Source organism: Trachemys scripta, chromosome 9, assembly GCF_013100865.1.
Source record: "Trachemys scripta elegans isolate TJP31775 chromosome 9, CAS_Tse_1.0, whole genome shotgun sequence".
Lineage (NCBI taxonomy): Eukaryota > Metazoa > Chordata > Testudines > Emydidae > Trachemys > Trachemys scripta.
Genome location: NC_048306.1, coordinates 370378 through 389846, shown reverse-complemented (window position 1 = coordinate 389846; position 19469 = coordinate 370378). Strand labels below are relative to the sequence as shown.

General features: G+C 47.2%; 1 protein-coding gene across 1 annotated transcript in view; it reads right to left on the bottom strand.

Moving 5' to 3' along the window:
* Positions 1-19469, bottom strand: part of ZMYM3 (zinc finger MYM-type containing 3) — a 76873-nt gene that overhangs the window by 37929 nt on the left and 19475 nt on the right. The gene's annotated exons all lie outside the window — the stretch shown is intronic.

Genomic DNA, 19469 nt, shown 5'->3' with positions numbered 1-19469 from the left:
GAGCCAGTTCAAGAACATAAAATCTAAAATGCGCCTCAGAGAAAGGAAAAGAGGGGAAAAAAAAAAAAAAAAAGGAGTGCAAGAAAAAAGCCTCTCAATGAAGAAAAGGTCCAGAGCCTTAGGGGAGGTGAGAATGCTCCAGAGAGGAGATCTTCCAAGAAGTAGAACAAGTTAAATAATTTCTCCTTTTCTAAAGATGCCCTCTACCAGGATTCCCACTTCTGCAGAGTAAGAAGTTAGTACACCGCAGCAGCGAGCAGCAATAAGATCAACACCAGCCCAGTGAACAGGGAGGGGTTTCATTTGATGTACAAAGCAGGAGGAGAAAGACACTTCTCAAAACCACAATTAGGTGCAATGTACAAGCCTGCGGAATGAGCCACAGCGGCCAAACACACAGACAAGATTAGCCACTGTATGAAAACACCACAAAGCTTCAATTTGGTGGTGGGAAAGTTTGATGTCCTGTAATAGGGGCTAATCAGGCCTAGTTCACCCGTGTTAAGGAGCTTCTTCTCTAGGAAGCCCCCGGCTAGGGTTCCACTAGGTTGCAACTCAGGGCCCTTGTTTGGGACAGCCAGAAACCAGTCCTCCGCAGTCCCTTGAGTTACTACTTGTACCTCTGTAGTCTTCCCCAGCTTCTTTGTCCTGCTCCTCCCTTTGCTGGGTGGGTTGGTTGGTTTGGCAGCTTTTCACCAGCCTGCTGAAGGACTCCTCTCCCTGCAGTCCCCCTCAGGACAAGTCTACACTACAAAATTAAGTCGAGCCTAAGTTACACCAATGTACAGCTGCAACAGTAATTAAACTGATTTTGCACGTCCACACCACGCTCCTTGCATCAGTGGTGTGCATCCTCACTACCAGCACTTGCACTGATGCAGACAGCAAACACCACGGGGAGCTCTCCTACTGTACAACTTGCCACCATCTAGCGCAGGATGGTTTGGGAAGGGTTTGCAATGTCTCATGGGGGCAAATGAGTCACTCAGAGGCAACTGGAAACACAGTTTCAACATCCCATGATGCAGTTTTCTCCATCCCATAATTTTATCTGCATCCTATGATGTCTGTAACTCTTTTCAAAAGCCCCACAAATCCACACATCTGCCATGTCTGTGAGAGGCATGGTTCCTGCACAGGTCTGCACTATTTTGTGAGCACAATGCGCCTGATCCTGCAGCATTTGCAGAGCCACCAGAGGAGGTGTGGGGAACATCACAATTCCATGGAGGCTAGCTTGTTGTGGAACACAAACAATTGAAGGTTGTTGCTAGTCTTCACAGAGCAGCTGCAGATGGGGAAGCACCAGTTCTGGGCCCAGGAAACAAGCACTGACTGGTGCGATTGTATTGTTACGCAGGTATGGGATGAGGCACATTGGCTGTAGAATTTTTGGATGGGCAAAGCCACATTCCTGGAAGTGTGTGCACAGCTTGCCCCAGCCTTCCTGTGCAGCGACACCACAATGAGAGCTGCACTGACAGTGGAGAAGCAAGTGGCAATCGCTGTGTGGAAGATGGCAATGCGAGATTACTGACAGATCAGTAGCAATCTATTTGGAGTTGGGAAATCCACCGTGGGGGTTGCTGTGATGCAAGTTTTCAGGGCCATTAATCACATCCTGCTACAAGGGTTTGTGACTTTGGGCAATGTGTAGGACAGTGGCTGGTTTTGTAGCAATGGGGTTCCAAAACTGTGACAGGGTGGGGTAGATGGCACACATATCCCTATTTTGGCACCAGACCACCTTGCCCAAATACATCAACAGAAAGGGCTACTTTTCTAGGGTATTGCAAGTGCTGATGAAACACCAGGGATACTTTACTGACATCAACGCAAGATGGTCAGGGAAGGTGCAGAACACACATTTTTAAACACAGGCCTGTTCAGAAAGCTGCAAGCAAGGACTCTTCCCAGACCAGAGGGTTACCACTGGGGATGTTGAAATGACACTAGTGAACCTGGAAGACCCAGCCTGCCCCTTAGTCCCGTGGCTCACAAAGCCGTACACCAGCCACCTTGACAGCAGCAAGGAGCACTTGAATTACAGACTCAACAGGTGCAGCATGACAGCTGAATGTGCCTTTGGCCATTTGAGAGGACATTGGCACTATTTACTCACGAGATTACTCAGTGAAAAAAAAAAAAAAATCCCACTAGGTATAGCTGCCTGCTGCGTGCTTCATAGTATGTGTGAAGCAAAGGGGGGAAAGTTTCCACCAGGGTGGAGGTGTGGAACAGCTGTCTGCTGATTTTGAGCAGCCAGACACCAGAGCTGTAAGATCTCTCCAGGGAGCTATGTGACTCAGGGAGGCTTTGAAAGACCATTTTAATAGAGAGCCACAGTGATGTGTGCTGCTATATCATGCTCTGCCTGGGGTTTTTTTGGCAGCCCAGTATGAACCTTGTAATGAGTGCTCTGTGTGTGTAGTAATATAACATTGCAAATGCACCTATTGCTATTATCTGTGAAGGTCAGCCCTAGCCATCATATGTTGTGAGCTAATAAAAATGAATTAAGTTTCCATAAATAGACTTTTATTCCAAACAGACATATCTGTAACTGAATGAAACTTTATAAATACAGGGAAAAGAACCTTTGAAGAAGAAAGAACAGTTATTTCCATTTCATATACACATACACCAACTGTGTCACAGGGGGGAGTGGTAGGGGTAATGCAGCACCCCTGGATACCACGTGGAATGTGGGAGGACAGGGGTGTGGGGAGGTGCCAGAATGCAGCTCTCTATGGGCTGCAGAGGGAGGTGAGCATGGGTCTGTTGACGCTGAAGATCAACAAGAGCCTTCAGCATGTTTGACACTTGAGAAGCACTAGCATCTCCTATGCTGCACGTCTCTCTCCTTTTCCTGCGCTTTTCTCCTCTCCGCTTTATCCCTGTCCATTCTATCCAGGAGGGTGATCCTCTAAGCCCTGTGCTCGGTATCCGAAGCACTAGAGGCTTGCAGGATCTTTTGGACCACATCATCCCATGTCCTCTTTCTTCTCCTCCTCCTCCTGTGGCACAGCCGCTCTGCTGGTCTGGATGGAGAGACCCTCAAGGCCACATTTCCAGCTGCAAAAGATGCAATGCACAAAGGTACTATTGTGAGTGTATTCACAAGATAAATAAACTTGGCATACTGAACTCACTCCCCTTGATCCACACAAGTTACAGGCACTACATTCTCACTTCTCCTTGAGATTCATAGAGCATAGGGCAGTTCCTCTACCTCTATTAGCTATTTCACTACCTCTTCTAGCATGATCAAAAAAGAATAAATGAACAGACAATACCAAAGCAATATCAAAGCAAACTGCATACTTACCAGAGGTTCCTTCTCCTGCATCAGGCTCGCCGGTGCTGGACATCAGAAAGAGGTCCTTGCTCACCATGCCACTGGATCCACCCTGGTCGCCTGTACCCCATGCTCCTCCTTTGCCTTGTCCAACACCTCTTCCTCACTGTTCACTTCAGGGGCCTGTTACTCCAGCTCCCCTGAAGTATCCACAGGGCTCTTGGCAGGGGTGGTGGGGTCTTCACCGAGAACGGCATGCAGCAATTGGTAAAAGCAGCATGCCTGCCGCTCTGCGCCAGAGACACTATTTGCGTCCCTTGCCTTCTAGTACGCTGCCACAGCTCCTTGACTTTTATGCAGCACAGCTGCGGGTCCCTCTTATAGCCCTTCTCCCCCATGCCCTAAGCGATCTGCTCGTAGATATCAACATTTCTGCGGCTAGATCAGAACTATGCCCCCACTGCCTCTTCTCCCCACAGATATCCACTACTTTTGGTGTACTCCAGGAAGAAGTGTGTCTGCATTGTTGAACCGGCATGGTCAGTTGCTAGATGAGCTCTCCATACCAAGCAAACAGGAAATGGAATTTAAAAAATGTGTGGGGCTTTAAAAAGGAGGTGTGTCTACCTGTGTACCTGGCCCCCGGGCAGTGGAATTCAAAAAGATGACCAGAACGGTCACAGTGGGGTATTGTGGGACACCTCCTAGAGGCCACTGAAGTCAACACAAGTAATGCAGTGTCTACACTGATACCACATCGACTTAACTGGTATACCTCTTGCAGAGGTGGCGTCATTAAGTCGGCATAGAGAGCAAGTCACAACGGTGGGAGTGACATTTTAGTGTAGACTCTTACAGAGTTAGGTCGACATAAGCTGCCTTGTCGACCAGGCGTCTACCTGCCGCTGTGGAGTTACCAAACCAGCTCTGGCTGAGCATGCAGGCAGTTGCTTTGTTAACTCCCTGAACCTTCAGCCAGCATGGAGTATATAGATGCCACAAGACCTCCCCTATCTTGTGAATATGTTCTGGAGCACAAGTCTGAAACGGGACTCCTTCCTGCAGGCCAGTCCAAATAAAAACACCTTGTAAATGCATGGGGGGGAGGACCCCAGATCAGCCTTGCTGATGTCTACCATGGAAACACCCCTGAAGCAGGCCGTAGAGTCACCTGTGTCGAGGCATGCGGTCCAAGGCCCAGGGCTGTCCTTAAGGGGGGTGCGGCGCCTAGGACATAGGCACCGAGTTTCTAATCTGCCAGGGGGGTGCTCCCCCTAGGCCCCACCTCCACTCCACCCCTTCCCCCAAAGCCCTGCCCCCACCTCTTCCCCACCCCCTCCCCCAAGCACACTGCAACCTTGCTCCTCTCCCCTCCACACCCAGCGCCTCCTGATGCCACAAAACATCTGATCCGCGGCAGGCAGTAGGTGCTGATCGGTGGGGCCTGCTGGTGAGCAGGAGGCGCTGGGGGAGGTTCTGTGAAGGGGGCTCCTCCTCGCCTCCCCCAGCCTGCCTGCCATCCGCTGCTTGCCTCCCTGTTCGCCTCCTCACCCCGCTCACCCACCTGCCTTACCTCATCGCCCAAAGCACAGGACCCGGGGCAGTCGCCCCAATTTTCCGTACCCAAGGGACAGCTCTGCTGAGCCAGTCTTCTCATTTCAGACAGTCAGGACCAGTGTTCCCTCTAATTTTTCCCACGCATGTGCGGAACGAATTTTGTTATGTGCACCAATATGGAGGTGTTGAATGACACATCACCTTCATATTGGTGCACATTACAAAATTCATGTGGTGGGGCTGAGGCATTTGGAGTGTGGGAGGAGGCTCCAGGCTAGGGTAGAGGGTTGGGGTGCAGGGGTGCGAGGGCTCTGGCTGGGGGTGCAGCCAAGATTGAAGGGTTTGGAGTGCAGAATGGTGCTCCGGGGCTATGGCGGGGCGAGAGTACTCCCTGCAACTCTCTCCCTGTGGCAGCTCCAGGGCTGGAGCTGTAGGATAAGCACCCCTTCCCTGGTCCCAGCAGGTCCAGGCTGGGGTTGGTTCGGGCCCAAGGGGGAGGGGCACCCCATCTGCACCTGGGTTCAGGACTCTGGGCCCCATCTGGGTCGCACCACCAGGCCAGTCCCACATCTGGGGGTGAGGCGGGCCACGCCTAGGGGCGGGCCGGGCCACAGCAGAGTTGAGGCCAGCAGAGGTGCGCCCCTCCCCCAGCTGGTCCCCGGGCGCCTGCGCAGCACTAAACAGACTGCTGGGCAGGTTACAGGGAACTTGAGTCAGGACACCGTAACATGAAATGCAGTAAGACTTCAGCTCAGACAGATCTTTCTGTGAACAACACTGCCCAGCATATTGGTGTCCAAAACTAGTTGGACTATCGAAGAACAACTAAGGGACTTCAGCATATAGAAAAAGGCTTCACTGAGGTGAGCATGTGGGTGAGGGAAAACTTAATAGGCCAACAGACTACTGAAGCGGAACTCCATCACCACAAAGAGGGTTCTAAGATAAGCCCAGAGCACCACCGTATCCTTGTAAAACCTGGAATAACGTGCACCAATGGCTGGGGCATGACTGCAGTCATTGTTCAGTTTCATTAGCTTTCTCAGGACCGCGCTGATACCACTTGAAACAAGGCTTTTTAGTGAATGGTTTGAAGAGCAATAAGCCCCGCATAAGGCCAATAGGAGCTACAGATAGTGCCTGGCTGTGACAGGTTCATGGCAGGCTGAAACAGTTGCCCAATGTACCTGGATGGAGTTAGTTGGACTCAGGCAGAAGTAAGGGGTCTCTTTGCACCTCACTGCAAACTTTTTCCACTTGGAGTTGTAGGTTCTTCTGCTAGGTGGCTTTTAAGAGGCCACAAGTTGCCTGCTTAAAGACACCATGACTACAGATCTCTGCCTTGCCAGGAGCCATGCTCTGAAAGCCAGATTCTCAGACCGAGGATCAGCTTTGGCGATCTGCAACAGGTCAATGAACCATTCCTATCTGGGAGGGCAGAGGGCTTTTGGGATCATTGAGCGTCTCTCTCTCTCCTGGACTTTGCCAGAAAGTCTCCTTTCATAGGCCTGCCCAGGAGGCGTCCCTTTATAACGTGGGACTTTCTTAGTGCCACGAGCAGGACACTAGTGGCTTATTGTTCATGGGAGTGCTGAAGTGATCCACCTTTGGTGCCCTTTCCATGGGGGAGATGTAATCCACGGACCACTCTCGAGGATCTACCACAGATCTGTCTGCAATCACATCTTCCTTTCTTCAGTCCTTAGTGGAACAAAGGATCTGGTCCAAGAGGTGAATATATAGTAGGACCTCAGAATTACAAACACCTCAGGAATGGAGGTTGTTTGTAACTCTGAACAAAACATTATGATCTTTCAAAGGTTTACAATTGACTTAATCCAGCTTTGAAAATTTGCCATGTAGAAGGAAAATGCTGCTTTTAACAATCTTAATGTAAATGAAACAAGCACAGAAACAGTTTCCCTACCTTGTCAAATTTTTTTTTTATTTTTTATTTATTTTTTTTTTTTTTAAGAAGTTTACATTTAACAGTACTGTATTTGCTTTTTTTGGTCTCTGCTGCTGCCTGATTGCATACTTATGCTTCCAAATGAGGTGTGTGGTTGACGGGTCAGTTCGTAACTCTGAACTGCCTGGTAATAGCGACCATAATGTAATTAAATTTAACATCCTTGTAAGGGGGAAAAATGCCAAAAGAAACCCACCACGGTAGCATTTAATTTCAAAAGGAGGAACTGCACAAAAGTGAGGAAGCTAGTTAAGCAGAAATTAAAAGGAACACTCACAAGGATGAAATGCCTACAAACTGCATAAAGACTATTTAAAAACATCATCACAGAGGCTCAAACTAAATGTATATCCAAATTAAAAAACAAACAAACAAACAAAACCCAATAAGATGACCAAAAAAGTGCCACCATGACTAAAACAGCAGAGTAAAAGAGGCACTTAGAGGCAAAAAGGCATCCTTTCAAAATCAGAAGTCAACTACTACTGAGGAAAACAGAAAGGAGCATAAACCCTGGGAAGTCAAGTGTAAAAGTATAAGGCAGGCAGGCCAAGAAAGAATTTGAAGAGTAACTATCTAATGATAGCTAATAACAGAGAAAACAGAAAATTTATTTATTTATTTGTACATCAGAAGCAGGAAGCCTGCCAAACAATCGGTGGGGCCACTAGACGGCTGAGTTGCTAAAGGAGCGCTCAAGGAAGACAAGGCAATTGCGGAGAAGCTAAATTAATTCTTTGCATCAGTCTTCATTGCAGAGGATACGGGGGAATATATCTCCAGCCATACTTTTTCGGTGACCAATTTGATCCACTGTCCCAGACTGAAGTGTCACTAGAGGAGGTTTAAGAACAAATTGATAAATTAAAAAATAATAAGTCACCAGGACCAGATGTTATTCACCCAGAAGTTCTGAAGGAACTAAAATATAAAATTGCAGAACTACAGTATGTAACCTCTCTCTTAAATCAGCCTCTTTAGCTGATGACTAGAGATAGCTAATGTAATGATTTTGTTTGTTTGTTTTTTAAAAAGGCTTCAGAGATGATCCTGGCAATTACAGGCCAGTAAACCTAATTTCAGTATCATGCAAATTGGTTTAAAACTATAGTAAAGAACAGAATTATCAGACACGTAGATGAACACGATATGTTGGGGAAGAGTCAACTCAGCTTTTGTAAATGGAAATTATACTTCACCCATCTATTAGAATTCTTTGAGGGCGGGGGTCAACAAGCATATGCACAAAGGGGATCCAGTGGATATAGTGCACTTGGCCTTTCAGAAAGCCTTTGTCAAGGTCCCTCACCAAAGGCTGTTAAGCATAGTAAGCAGTCATGGGATAAGGGGGAAGGTCCTCTCATGGGTCAGTAACTGGTTAAAAGACAGGAAACAAGAGTAGGGATAAATGGTCAGTTTTCATAATAAAGAGAGATAAATAGTGAGATCCCCAAAGATCTGTACTGAACCAATGCTGTTCAACATATTCATAAGTGATTTGGAAAAGGGGGTAAACAGTGAGGTGGCAACATTTGCAGACGAAAAAAAAGTTACCCAAGAGTTAAGTCCAAAGCAGACTGTGAAGAGTTACAAAGGGATCTCACAAAATTGGGTGACATCATGGCAGATGACATTCAATGTCGATAAATGCAAAGTAATCCACACTGGAAAAAAATAATCCTAAGTATACATATAAAATGATGGAGTCTAAATTAGCTGTTACCACTCAAGCACTGGATAGGTCCCTGAAAACATCTGCTCAAAATGCAGCAGCAGTCAAAAAAGCCAACAGAATGCTAGGAACCATTAGGAAAAGGATAGATAATAAGACAGAAAATATCAGAATGCCATTATATAAACCTATAGTACACCCACATCTTGAATACTGCACGCACTTTCAGTAGTCCCATCTCAAAAAAGATGTATTAGAATTGGAAAAGGTACAGAGAAGGGTAATGAAAATGATTAAGGGTATGGAACAACTTCTATACAAAGAGAGATTAAAGAAACTGGGACTGTTCAGTTTAGAAAAGTGACAATTATGGAGGGATATGATAGAGGTCTATAAAATCAAGAATGGTGTGGCGAAAGTGAATAAGGAAGTATTATTTGCCCCTTCACATAAATACAAAAACTAGGGAGACAAGGTGGGTGAGGTAATATCTTTTATTGGACCTACTTCTGTTGGCAAGAGAGACAAGCTTTTGACCTGAAGAGAAGCTCTGTGTAAGTTTGAAAACTTGTCTCTCTCACCAACAGCAGTTGGCCCAGTAAAAGATATTACCTCACCCACCTTGTCTCTCTAATATCCTACTACACAGCTACACCACCACAACATACAAGAACTAAGGGTCACCCAAATGAAATTAATAGGCAGAAGGTTTAAAAAAAAATAAAAATAAAATAAAAGGAAGTACTTCTTCACATAAAGCACAGTCAACCTATGGAACTCACTGCCATGGGATGCTGTGAAATCTAAAAGCATAAATGGATTCAAAAATGAATTAGACAAGTTCATGGAGGATGTCTAATGGCTAATGTCTAATAGCCATGATGGTCAGGCATGCAACCCCATGCTCTGGGTAAACCTAAACCTCCAACTGCCAAAACCTGGGCCTGGATGACAGGATGATCACTTAAAATTGCCCTGTTCTGTTCATTCCCTCTGAAACATCTGGCAGCGGCCACTGTCAGAGACAGGATACTGGGCTAGATGGACCATTAGTTTGACCCAGTATAGCCGTTCTTATGTTCCCTGCCAAGTGCCTGCTGACAAAAAAATGGGAGGGACACAGCTTGTTCCCAAATCTGGACTGCCCAGTACCTCCTTGTCTGTTGACTGAAATGGGTATCAGGTTGCCATGCTTTCCATGAAGACCATCACTGGGGATACAAGATCACTGAAGGTCTTTGGGATTAGGATAGGACTCCTTCATCTCCAGAACATTTATGTGCAACTGCTGTTCCTGAGGAGACCAAGTTCAATGAAGGGGTAGTCCCTCAGCTGCAGTTTAGATAGGAGGTGTTGAGACATCCAATCTGTTACACAGATATGAAATGGAAGCCCTTGTGTTGCTTATTTCCAGTGGGATCCCAGGGTCTGCTGAGGTTGCCTCATGTGCAGATTGTGCCATGGAAACTACAAATACAGTTGTAGCCACTAGATAGAACATTCATAGCATGGCCTGTACTGTCACCTGCTGACTTTTCATTATCTTTTCTGCCAAGCGAATTAGATGTTGGATCCCATCCTAGGCAAGAAAGATTTGAGTTGAGATATCTAAGAGGGCTCCTGAATATGACAATTGTCTTCTGGTGCAAGTTGGAACTTTGGTCATTAAGCTTCTTGATAAAGTATCCTAAGAACCCCATGGGATATACACACTGATCTTTGACACCAACCAGAGCAGTGTCCTTAATCAGTTAATTGCCATGGTAGGGGAATGTCGGGGCTACCTACAGAGACCAGGAGTCCACAACTACCAAGCATTTAATGAAAACACAGTGCTGATGCCAGTCCAAAAGTGCAGATAATGCTGTTCCCCTACGACCAATCAGATATTCCCAGTGCTTGAGACGTTTCCCTTTGTGCACAGAAGCATCATTAAGGTCCAGGGCATTCAAGTAGCTGATTTTCTCTAGCACACACGATGGTTCCTAGGGTAACCATCTTAAACTTTTCTTTTGCCAGATACCGATTCAGATTTCCAAGATCCAGGCTGTGCTGGAAATTTCTCATCTTTTTGACTATCAGAAAGTATCTAGAATAATGAAGGTGTTAAACAACTTCTACTAAAGTTCAACATTTTTAAATCAGCAAGTCCAGGTGAGATGGGGTGACGACTCACCAGCGTGACGCCTCCTGATGGTTGTCCAGGGAATTAGCTCTTTCTCCAGCTTCGGAGCGCCCTCTGATGGCTGATGTCTTGCCTGCCGCTGGCCCCTGTGTCCCTCCCAGACCCCGGTGCCCTTTGTCTCGGGGTTCTGCTCTCTGCAGTACCCACGCAGTCTCTGGGTCTCCCCTCCCAGGGGAACCCCCAACCCTCTATCCCCAACCTTGCCTCAATGGCTACTGCCAGTCATCATCTAGCCCCCGCTCCCTGGGCCGGACTGCAGTCTCTAAACCACTCATCATTGGCAGAGGCAGCTGGCCCCCTTGCCAATCTCTGGGTTGCCCCTCTGCAGCCCCAGTACCTTTTGTGGGCTCTTAACTCGGCCTGCAGCCTGGGCTTTGCTAGGCTGGAGCTCCCCAGCTCCCTCTGCCCTTCCCCAGCACTACTCCACTCTAGGTAACATCCTCAGCTTCCCAGGCAGTCAGGTCCTTCTCTCTCAAGAAAATTAGAGGAAGTGTGTGTCTGCAGCTTCTGACCCACAGCCCTCTTATAAGGCCCAGCGGGGCCCTGATTAAGCTGACCATAGCTGTGGCTGCTTTCCCTACCAGCCCAGCTTTCCCCACTGCAGCTGCTTTATCCCCTTCAAGCAGATAACTTGCACCCAAGAGTTTTAAATGAATTGGCCAAGGAACTCTCTGGACCAGTAATGTTAATTTTCAGGTTTCAGAGTAGCAGCCGTGTTAGGCTGTATCCGCAAAAAGAACAGGAGTACTTGTGGCATTCAGTAAATCTTTAAATAATGGGAAATTTCCAGAGAACTAGAAAAAAGCTCATCTTGTGCAATATTTAAAAAGGGCAAGCAGGACACTGATCTCAAGCAAAATAATGGAACAGCTGATAAGTGACTCAATCAATAAAGAATTACAGGATGATAATATAATTAATATCCAGTCAACGTGATTTTAGATAATAGGTCTTGTCAAACAAACTGGATATTATTTTTTGAGACGATTACAAGTTTGATTGATAAGAGTAATTGCGTGGACAAAACACCCCTAGAGTTCTGTAAGGCATTTGACTTCATACCACACAACAATCTGATTCAAAAATTAGCACTATACAATATTAACATAGCCAGATTTTAATACACTTATGTGCTAACAGATGATTCGCCATTAACATTTTGAGATCTATCAATGAATGACTGTGTTGCGAAAGACTGGTTCTCAGCCCAATGCTACTCAATACTTTTATCAAGGACCTGGAAAAAGTAAAAGTTTACTTACCAGTAACTTTTGTTCTTCATGAGTCAACTCTGATTTCATACTTGGAAGATTGGCACCCCTTTGTCTGAGGGGCTGTCCACTGGGGCTGCATGACCTTAGTGACATTGACATTCAGTTTCATAACTCATATCAAGGGAGCACAGCCCCCAAACATATCAGTTCCTTCCTATCTGCCACCAAGAGCATTAGGGAACTATGGTGTGTGGTCAGCCCCGCAGATCTGGGCTAATCCCCTTGGTTTAAATAGTTATAGCTCACTTACTACTGCTGATAAAGTTGGCAGAAGCCATTAAGGTTGATGGGAGTGGTATGAGGAGGACAAGATCACTGTTACAGAGAAATCCAGATCACTTGATAAATCAAACTCCATGCATTTTAATACAACCAAATGCAAGGGCCAACATACAGGAACAAAAGAGTAGGTTATACTTACAGGGTGGGGCCTGTATCTGGGAAAGCTGAGCCTCTGCAAAGGATGTTGTAGATAATCAACTGAACATGAGCCCCCATTGCAATGCTGCAGCTAAGATGGATAATGCCATTATTGGTTGTTGTGGGGATGTAAATGACTCCCGCACCGCCATCAGGCAAGGTGGTGTTACAGAACTCCTTTGGGCACAACCAGCTCCAATTTGACAAGCCTCTGAGGCTCGTCAGGTCTTGGGGTTGGCCCTTAAAAGGGAGGAATCCAGGCTAGTTGAGGAGGCCCTCTGAAACAAGCAGACCTGGAGCACAGGGCTCCCAGCCCCGGGCCCTAGGTTACTGAAGGAAAGGCTTGAGCACGCTGCCTGGCCTAGCCTTTGGAGAAAGAAGACGGAAAAGAAAACCAGCCTTTGTTGGAACCCCCGGGACTAAGCCTTGGCTTTAGCTATAGGGGCCAAGACTTCCTTTGGGGATCTGAATGACTGGCTTCCCCTTATTGGCACAAAGCCCCGAGGGCGATGGAAGTATTTTCTTTTTCATTTGGACTGTTCTGTACCCACCAAAGGGGGTGGACTCAAGCAGCACAGATGAAGGGACATCCCGAAGGGGATTTCAAGTAACGAGATAATGATGTAGGAGGTAAGTGAAATGCCTTTCCCCACTTCCAGGGTGCAACTGGGGAATGTAGCCTTTGACAGATGTAGAAACAGGGAGAGCAGGAGGAGGGAGTGGCATTCCCCCCATGCATATGGCACTGGTGAGATTATTGCTGGAATATAGGGTCCAATTCTAGTGTTTACACTTTTAAAAGGACATTAAAAAACAAGAGGATTCGAGAAAGAGCCATAAGAAGCAGACAAGGTTTGGAAAGTTTGCCTTCCAATGAGGGACGTAAGGAGCTCCATCTATTTAGTTTATTGAAAATTAAGTTAAGAAGGGACTTTATCACAGCCTAGAAATATTTACATGGGGAAATTTCTGATAGCAGATGGCTCTTTCATCTAGCAGACAAGGCAGAACAAGATCCAACGGCTAGAAGCTGAAGTTGGACAAATTCAACCTGAAAGTAAGGCACAAATTTCTAACAGCACAGGTAACTAACCACTGGCCAACAGAGATTCTCCATCATTTGCAGTCTTTACATTCCCAGTGTCTTAAGTTATTGGACTCAATGCAGGAATCACTGGGTGAGGTTCTCTGGCCTGAGTTATGTAGGAGGTCAGATTAGATGAGCACAATCGCCCACTCCTGGCCTTTGAATCTGTACCAATCTTCTAGCTCATACGAGTCTAAATAGCAGCCATCCACGCCATGATCCCTCAAGCCTGCCCCCCCAGGCAGCTGGAATGGTCTACACAATATGGGTCATCCCAAGCTCTCTGGAAAACACCATCACTGGCTTTGCCACAACTATCAGTGCCAGGGACACCAGCACCAAGACTAGAGTTTCTTGCACCTGGAGCACCAAACTCTTGGGGTTCAAGCCTCAGGTCTTGGTGCAGTAGTTACTCTGATTCATCAAGTGATCGTACACCTGCCAAGAGAGAGCAACAGGATGCCCTGAAGTCAGTATTGTAGGCTTCAGGATAGTTTCACAAGAGCAGCAGTAATCAAACTAGGTTGCCCAGAATATACACAGAAACTTTATCCTCCTCCCTGCTTCAGCCAAGTGAATGCAGGAGGGTGAAATCCAGAAGCCTTAAGGCAGAACTGTCCAGAGTTGGGGCTCTGACAGGGTGTATCAGAAAGCCCAACTTACAGGGCCACTCTGGGATGCCTCAGAGAGCTTGAAGATACTCCTCACGCCTCTTCACCACTCAGGTACATCCACTGATGTGTCCAACACCTCGACACTAGTGGTAAACTCTGAGGCAGACAATATCCGCATGCTCAGCAGCCTGTGACAGATTTTGGAGCAGAGAAGCAGCCTCCTTCCTCCTTGTTTTCCCTTCTTCTGACACCAACGGCCCTCTGCTGATACCTATGTCACCTCTTTGCCAAGTGATGGCAGATTCATAGATTCATAGATTCATAGATTATAGGACTGGAAGGGACCTCGAGAGGTCATCGAGTCCAGTCCCCTGCCCGCATGGCAGGACCAAATACTGTCTAGACCATCCCTGATAGACATTTATCTAACCTACTCTTAAATATCTCCAGAGACGGAGATTCCACAACCTCCCTAGGCAATTTGTTCCAGTGTTTAACCACCCTGACAGTTAGGAACTTTTTCCTAATGTCCAACCTAGACCTCCCTTGCTGCAGTTTAAACCCATTGTTCCTGGTTCTATCCTTAGAGGCTAAGGTGAACAAGTTCTCTCCCTCCTCCTCATGACACCCTTTTAGATACCTGAAAACTGCTATCATGTCCCCTCTCAGTCTTCTCTTTTCCAAACTAAACAAACCCAGTTCTTTCAGCCTTCCTTCATAGGTCATGTTCTCAAGACCTTTAATCATTCTTGTTGCTCTTCTTTGGACCCTTTCCAATTTCTCGACATCTTTTTTAAAATGCGGTGCCCAGAACTGGACACAATACTCCAGCTGAGGCCTAACCAGAGCAGAGTAGAGCGGAAGAATGACTTCTCGTGTCTTGCTCACAACACACCTGTTAATGCATCCCAGAATCATGTTTGCTTTTTTTGCAACAGCATCACACTGTTGACTCATATTTAGCTTGTGGTCCACTATAACCCCTAGATCCCTTTCTGCCGTACTCCTTCCTAGACAGTCTTTTCCCATTCTGTATGTGTGAAATTGATTTTTCCTTCCTAAGTGGAGCACTTTGCATTTGTCTTTATTAAACTTCATCCTGTTTAACACAGACCATTTCTCCAATTTGTCCAGATCATTTTGAATTATGACCCTGTCCTCCAAAGTAGTTGCAATCCCTCCCAGTTTGGTATCATCCGCAAACTTAATAAGCGTACTTTCTATGCCAATATCTAAGTCGTTGATGAAGATATTGAACAGAGCCGGTCCCAAAACAGACCCCTGCGGAACCCCACTCGTTACGCCTTTCCAGCAGGATTGGGAACCATTAATAACAACTCTCTGAGTACGGTTATCCAGCCAGTTATGCACCCACCTTATAGTAGCCCCATCTAATTTGTATTTGCCTAGTTTATCGATAAGAATATCATGCGAGACCGTATCAAATGCCTTACTAAAGTCTAGGTATACCACATCCACCGCTTCACCCTTATCCACAAGGCTCGTTATCCTATCAAAGAAAGCTATCAGATTAGTTTGACATGATTTGTTCTTCACAAATCCATGCTGGCTGTTCCCTATCACCTTACCACCTTCCAAGTGTTTGCAGATGATTTCCTTAATTACTTGCTCCATTATCTTCCCTGGCACAGAAGTTAAACTAACTGGTCTGTAGTTACCTGGGTTGTTTTTATTTCCCTTTTTATAGATGGGCACTATATTTGCCCTTTTCCAGTCTTCTGGAATCTCTCCCGTCTCCCATGACTTTCCAAAGATAATAGCTAGAGGCTCAGATACCTCCTCTATTAGCTCCTTGAGTATTCTAGGATGCATTTCATCAGGCCCGGGTGACTTGCAGGCATCTAACTTTTCTAAGTGATTTTTAACTTGTTCTTTTTTTATTTTATCCGCTAAACCTACCCCCTTCCCATTAGCATTCACTATGTTAGGCATTCCTTCAGACTTCTCGGTGAAGACCGAAACAAAGAAGTCATTAAGCATCTCTGCCATTTCCAAGTTTCCTGTTACTGTTTCTCCCTCTTCACTAAGCAGTGGACCTACCCTGTCTTTGGTCTTCCTCTTGCTTCTAATGTATTGATAAAAAGTCTTCTTGTTTCCTTTTATTCCCGTAGCTAGTTTGAGCTCATTTTGTGCCTTTGCCTTTCTAATCTTGCCCCTGCATTCCTGTGTTGTTTGCCTATATTCATCCTTTGTAATCTGGATATTAGGGCTTTGCCCATTAGCTTCCCAGTGGAGAAGTGAACAATATGGAATCTGGGTGTATTCCAAGGGTAACTCATTTTATTTGCATACATACACCAGCCCCGGAACAGAAATGCAGGCAATCCCTTTTTTCAGGAATATCAGCCCAACTCCAATGCCTGATTCCCAGGGAGCAATTCTGTCTCAAGGATTGACCCCAGTCAGAGACCAAGGCAGAAAGCAAACTCTCCTGCAGCTTGCACAGCTCCCTCTCCAAGAACCACTGCCTCTACCCAGAACCTCACCTGTAAAACAAACACCACCACAAGCATTTCTTCGCAGACCAAAAACCTGCCACCAAAAGACACCTGCCAAAACAATACCATACACAAAAACAGGGTGAGTGAAGAACAAGCATCAAACAGAGAGACACTTAAGTGGATGTCGCTCAGTGTCAAGTCACCAGCCAAAAGACAAAAACAGGTATTGGAGCCCTGGAAAAGGCCAAAGAATAGTGGCTCCTCAATGCCAAGGAAATTGCCCAAACATGCACCACCATGCCCAGGCAATGGCCTCAAAACTTCCCACAGATGACCACAGCTGCCTGGAAAGCAGTTGCAGACACAAACCACCACCAGATGAGTATAGCTGAGACATGAGGAAGAGCTGGAGTGCTGGTTTGATGAGGTGCAGTCCCTGAAGCAAGCTCATTTACTAGCTGTGATGATGAACATTTGGAGACATTTATACTCCGTGGGGATGGCAGACAAAACTGCCAGTAAGCAGCCTGGCACTGATGCCATGCTATTTTCTAGGGCCCCAAAACCTGAAGAGCTAGGAGAGGGTTCTAACGAGTCTTGAGCTAGGAACCAAAGACCCATCAGTGAGAATCCAGCACAGATCAGGTTCTTAGGAAAGGAATTTTCTCCCCATATGCAGGTGTATACAATTGGCCGGGGGCATTACAGGGAATTTTCACCTTTCCCAAGGTGAATTGCATCAGGAATTGGCAGAAGCAGAATGCTGGTTTGGATAGACCAGTGTTCCCCCCCCCCCCCCCACCACCACTTTGGTAAATCCTAGGTTTCTCTTCCTTTACGTTGATTAACTCCAAGTATGGGCAATTGGAGAGGCCCATGAGCTCTGGCCAGGGGATAGCCACAGGAATCTGCTGGCAGGGTCCATGCCCATCAACCAAGAACACTTTTCATTGGGGAAGGAGGAAGAGGTAGAGAATGGGTTCTCTTACGCCAGATCTATACCAGCAAAGCGCTCCTAGTGTGGACTCAGCTATACCCTCTAACCCTGAGCAAAACAAGCTAGACTAGTAAAAGTGCAGTTTTGCCACTGTGTCTACCCTACAGGCTGCTGCCAGCACAGCTATATCAGTCAGGGATCACACCACTTCACAGCTCAAACTCATAGCTCCGCCAGCAGAAGTCTGTAGCCTAGACACAATCTTAGGCTTCTCTCCCACCCACCCAATTTAAAGCTATAGGACCTAACTTTGATCCTTTGTCCCAGATGCCAGATTTTTATTGGGAGTCTGGAGTGACCAGCTGTTTGGGTGGGATTGTTACACTGCCCCCAGCAGCCGGGGGGGGGGGGGCGGGGGGAAGAGGGCAGAAATGACTGTAGGCACAAAGGGAACTTGGAATGGGGCCTGGCTTGTGAATGGGCAATTGGCATGGTAGGAGCAATGGGGTGCCGCTTGGTTTGGCTTTTGCTCCATCAACCCCAGAGGGCAAATGTGCTACTGTCCCTTTGAAGATGAGAAATTAAGCTAGGATGGAGGTGATGACAAAGTCATGCTCTAATCAGGAGCTTTGAATTTGGGAGGTAGTTTGAGGGAATGGCAGCACAGTTTACAAGGAAGAAGCAGAGTGATGAGAAGTGAGTGAGCTGCAGGCTAGAATCAGAGCTGGGACAACACATCAGGAAATGAGAGAAAGCTTCTACTGGGGCAGAAAAGTAACTCAAATAATAGCTCCTTCTGACTTAGTTGAGAGGGTCATCCCCACCCTGCATCCCAGAGCCATGCACCATACTCCATCCCACAAGACCATTCCCTGCAGCCCAGAGCCACATCTCAACCCTTACCCTGAACAAGCCCACATGGCAGGTAAAACCCCACCTCCACCCCACAGAGCCATACCCACTCCCATCAACAGCCACAGCCCACCCCTTGCAAGCATGTTCTGCAGGCACCACCAGCAGATATGTCCCACCACAACCAATCCAACAGCAACCTCCAGGCAGAGCTTTGCCCTGCCCCACCCCATTCCCACTCTCCCAGGCACACCCTCTAGATAGAGCTGTTGCTTTAGGGACACAAAGGCATCTCCTCCTTTTTCCCCACTCTAGGGCCTACAACATAGCTCAGGAAGAGGGAGCTGGAGTCTAGTGTGACTCCAGCAGCAGCAACAGTATTTTTAGGCACTTCCAAATACAAACTTTTTATTCTCATGTGTGGCGAGCCAAGCACATGGGACACTCTGCAGATAAAGTCTCTGCCCAAAGGGCATGCAAACCAGGTGGCGAAGAGGAGGGGAAAGGGCTCTGGAAAAAGCCCTGCTTGACTCGGATGTGGAAAAAGGTATTGGGAAAACAAGCTCAATAGGTGTAAATGTTCCAGTCCCATTTGGCGTCTGAGGGAAACAAGAAGTCCCCAAGGCCAAAGCACAACCTACAATCAACCACTGTATAGCCAACCACGGGCAACGCGCCATCTTAGCTGGGCTAACCAGAGGCTCGCAGGGCTTCTAATGATGTCAGAACACGGGGGTAGAAGAGACACACTGTATTTCCTGGAGACGCAGAGCAAGCACTCAACGCCAGCACAGCCTGGTCTGAAATTCTGGGCAGTGGGGCAGACTGGGGACCCAGACTGCCCCACGTGCTGGCAGGCATCAACACTCAGCTGCGACCACCTGCCACCAGCACAGACAGAAACAATCCTAGAGACAGCTCCTCACCTGCTCCACCCTTTCCCCATAGACCCCTACCATCTTCTCTCCCACTTCCCTAGAACACAGGTACCCTCCCCCATGAGGGGAGCAGCAACCAACCTGCGCTCCCAACCCTGTTCCCCCTCTCCCCACGAGGGGAGCAGCACCCGCCCCTGCGCTCCCAACCCTGTTCCCCCTCCCCCACGAGGGGAGCAGCAGCACCCGCCCCTGCGCTCCCAACCC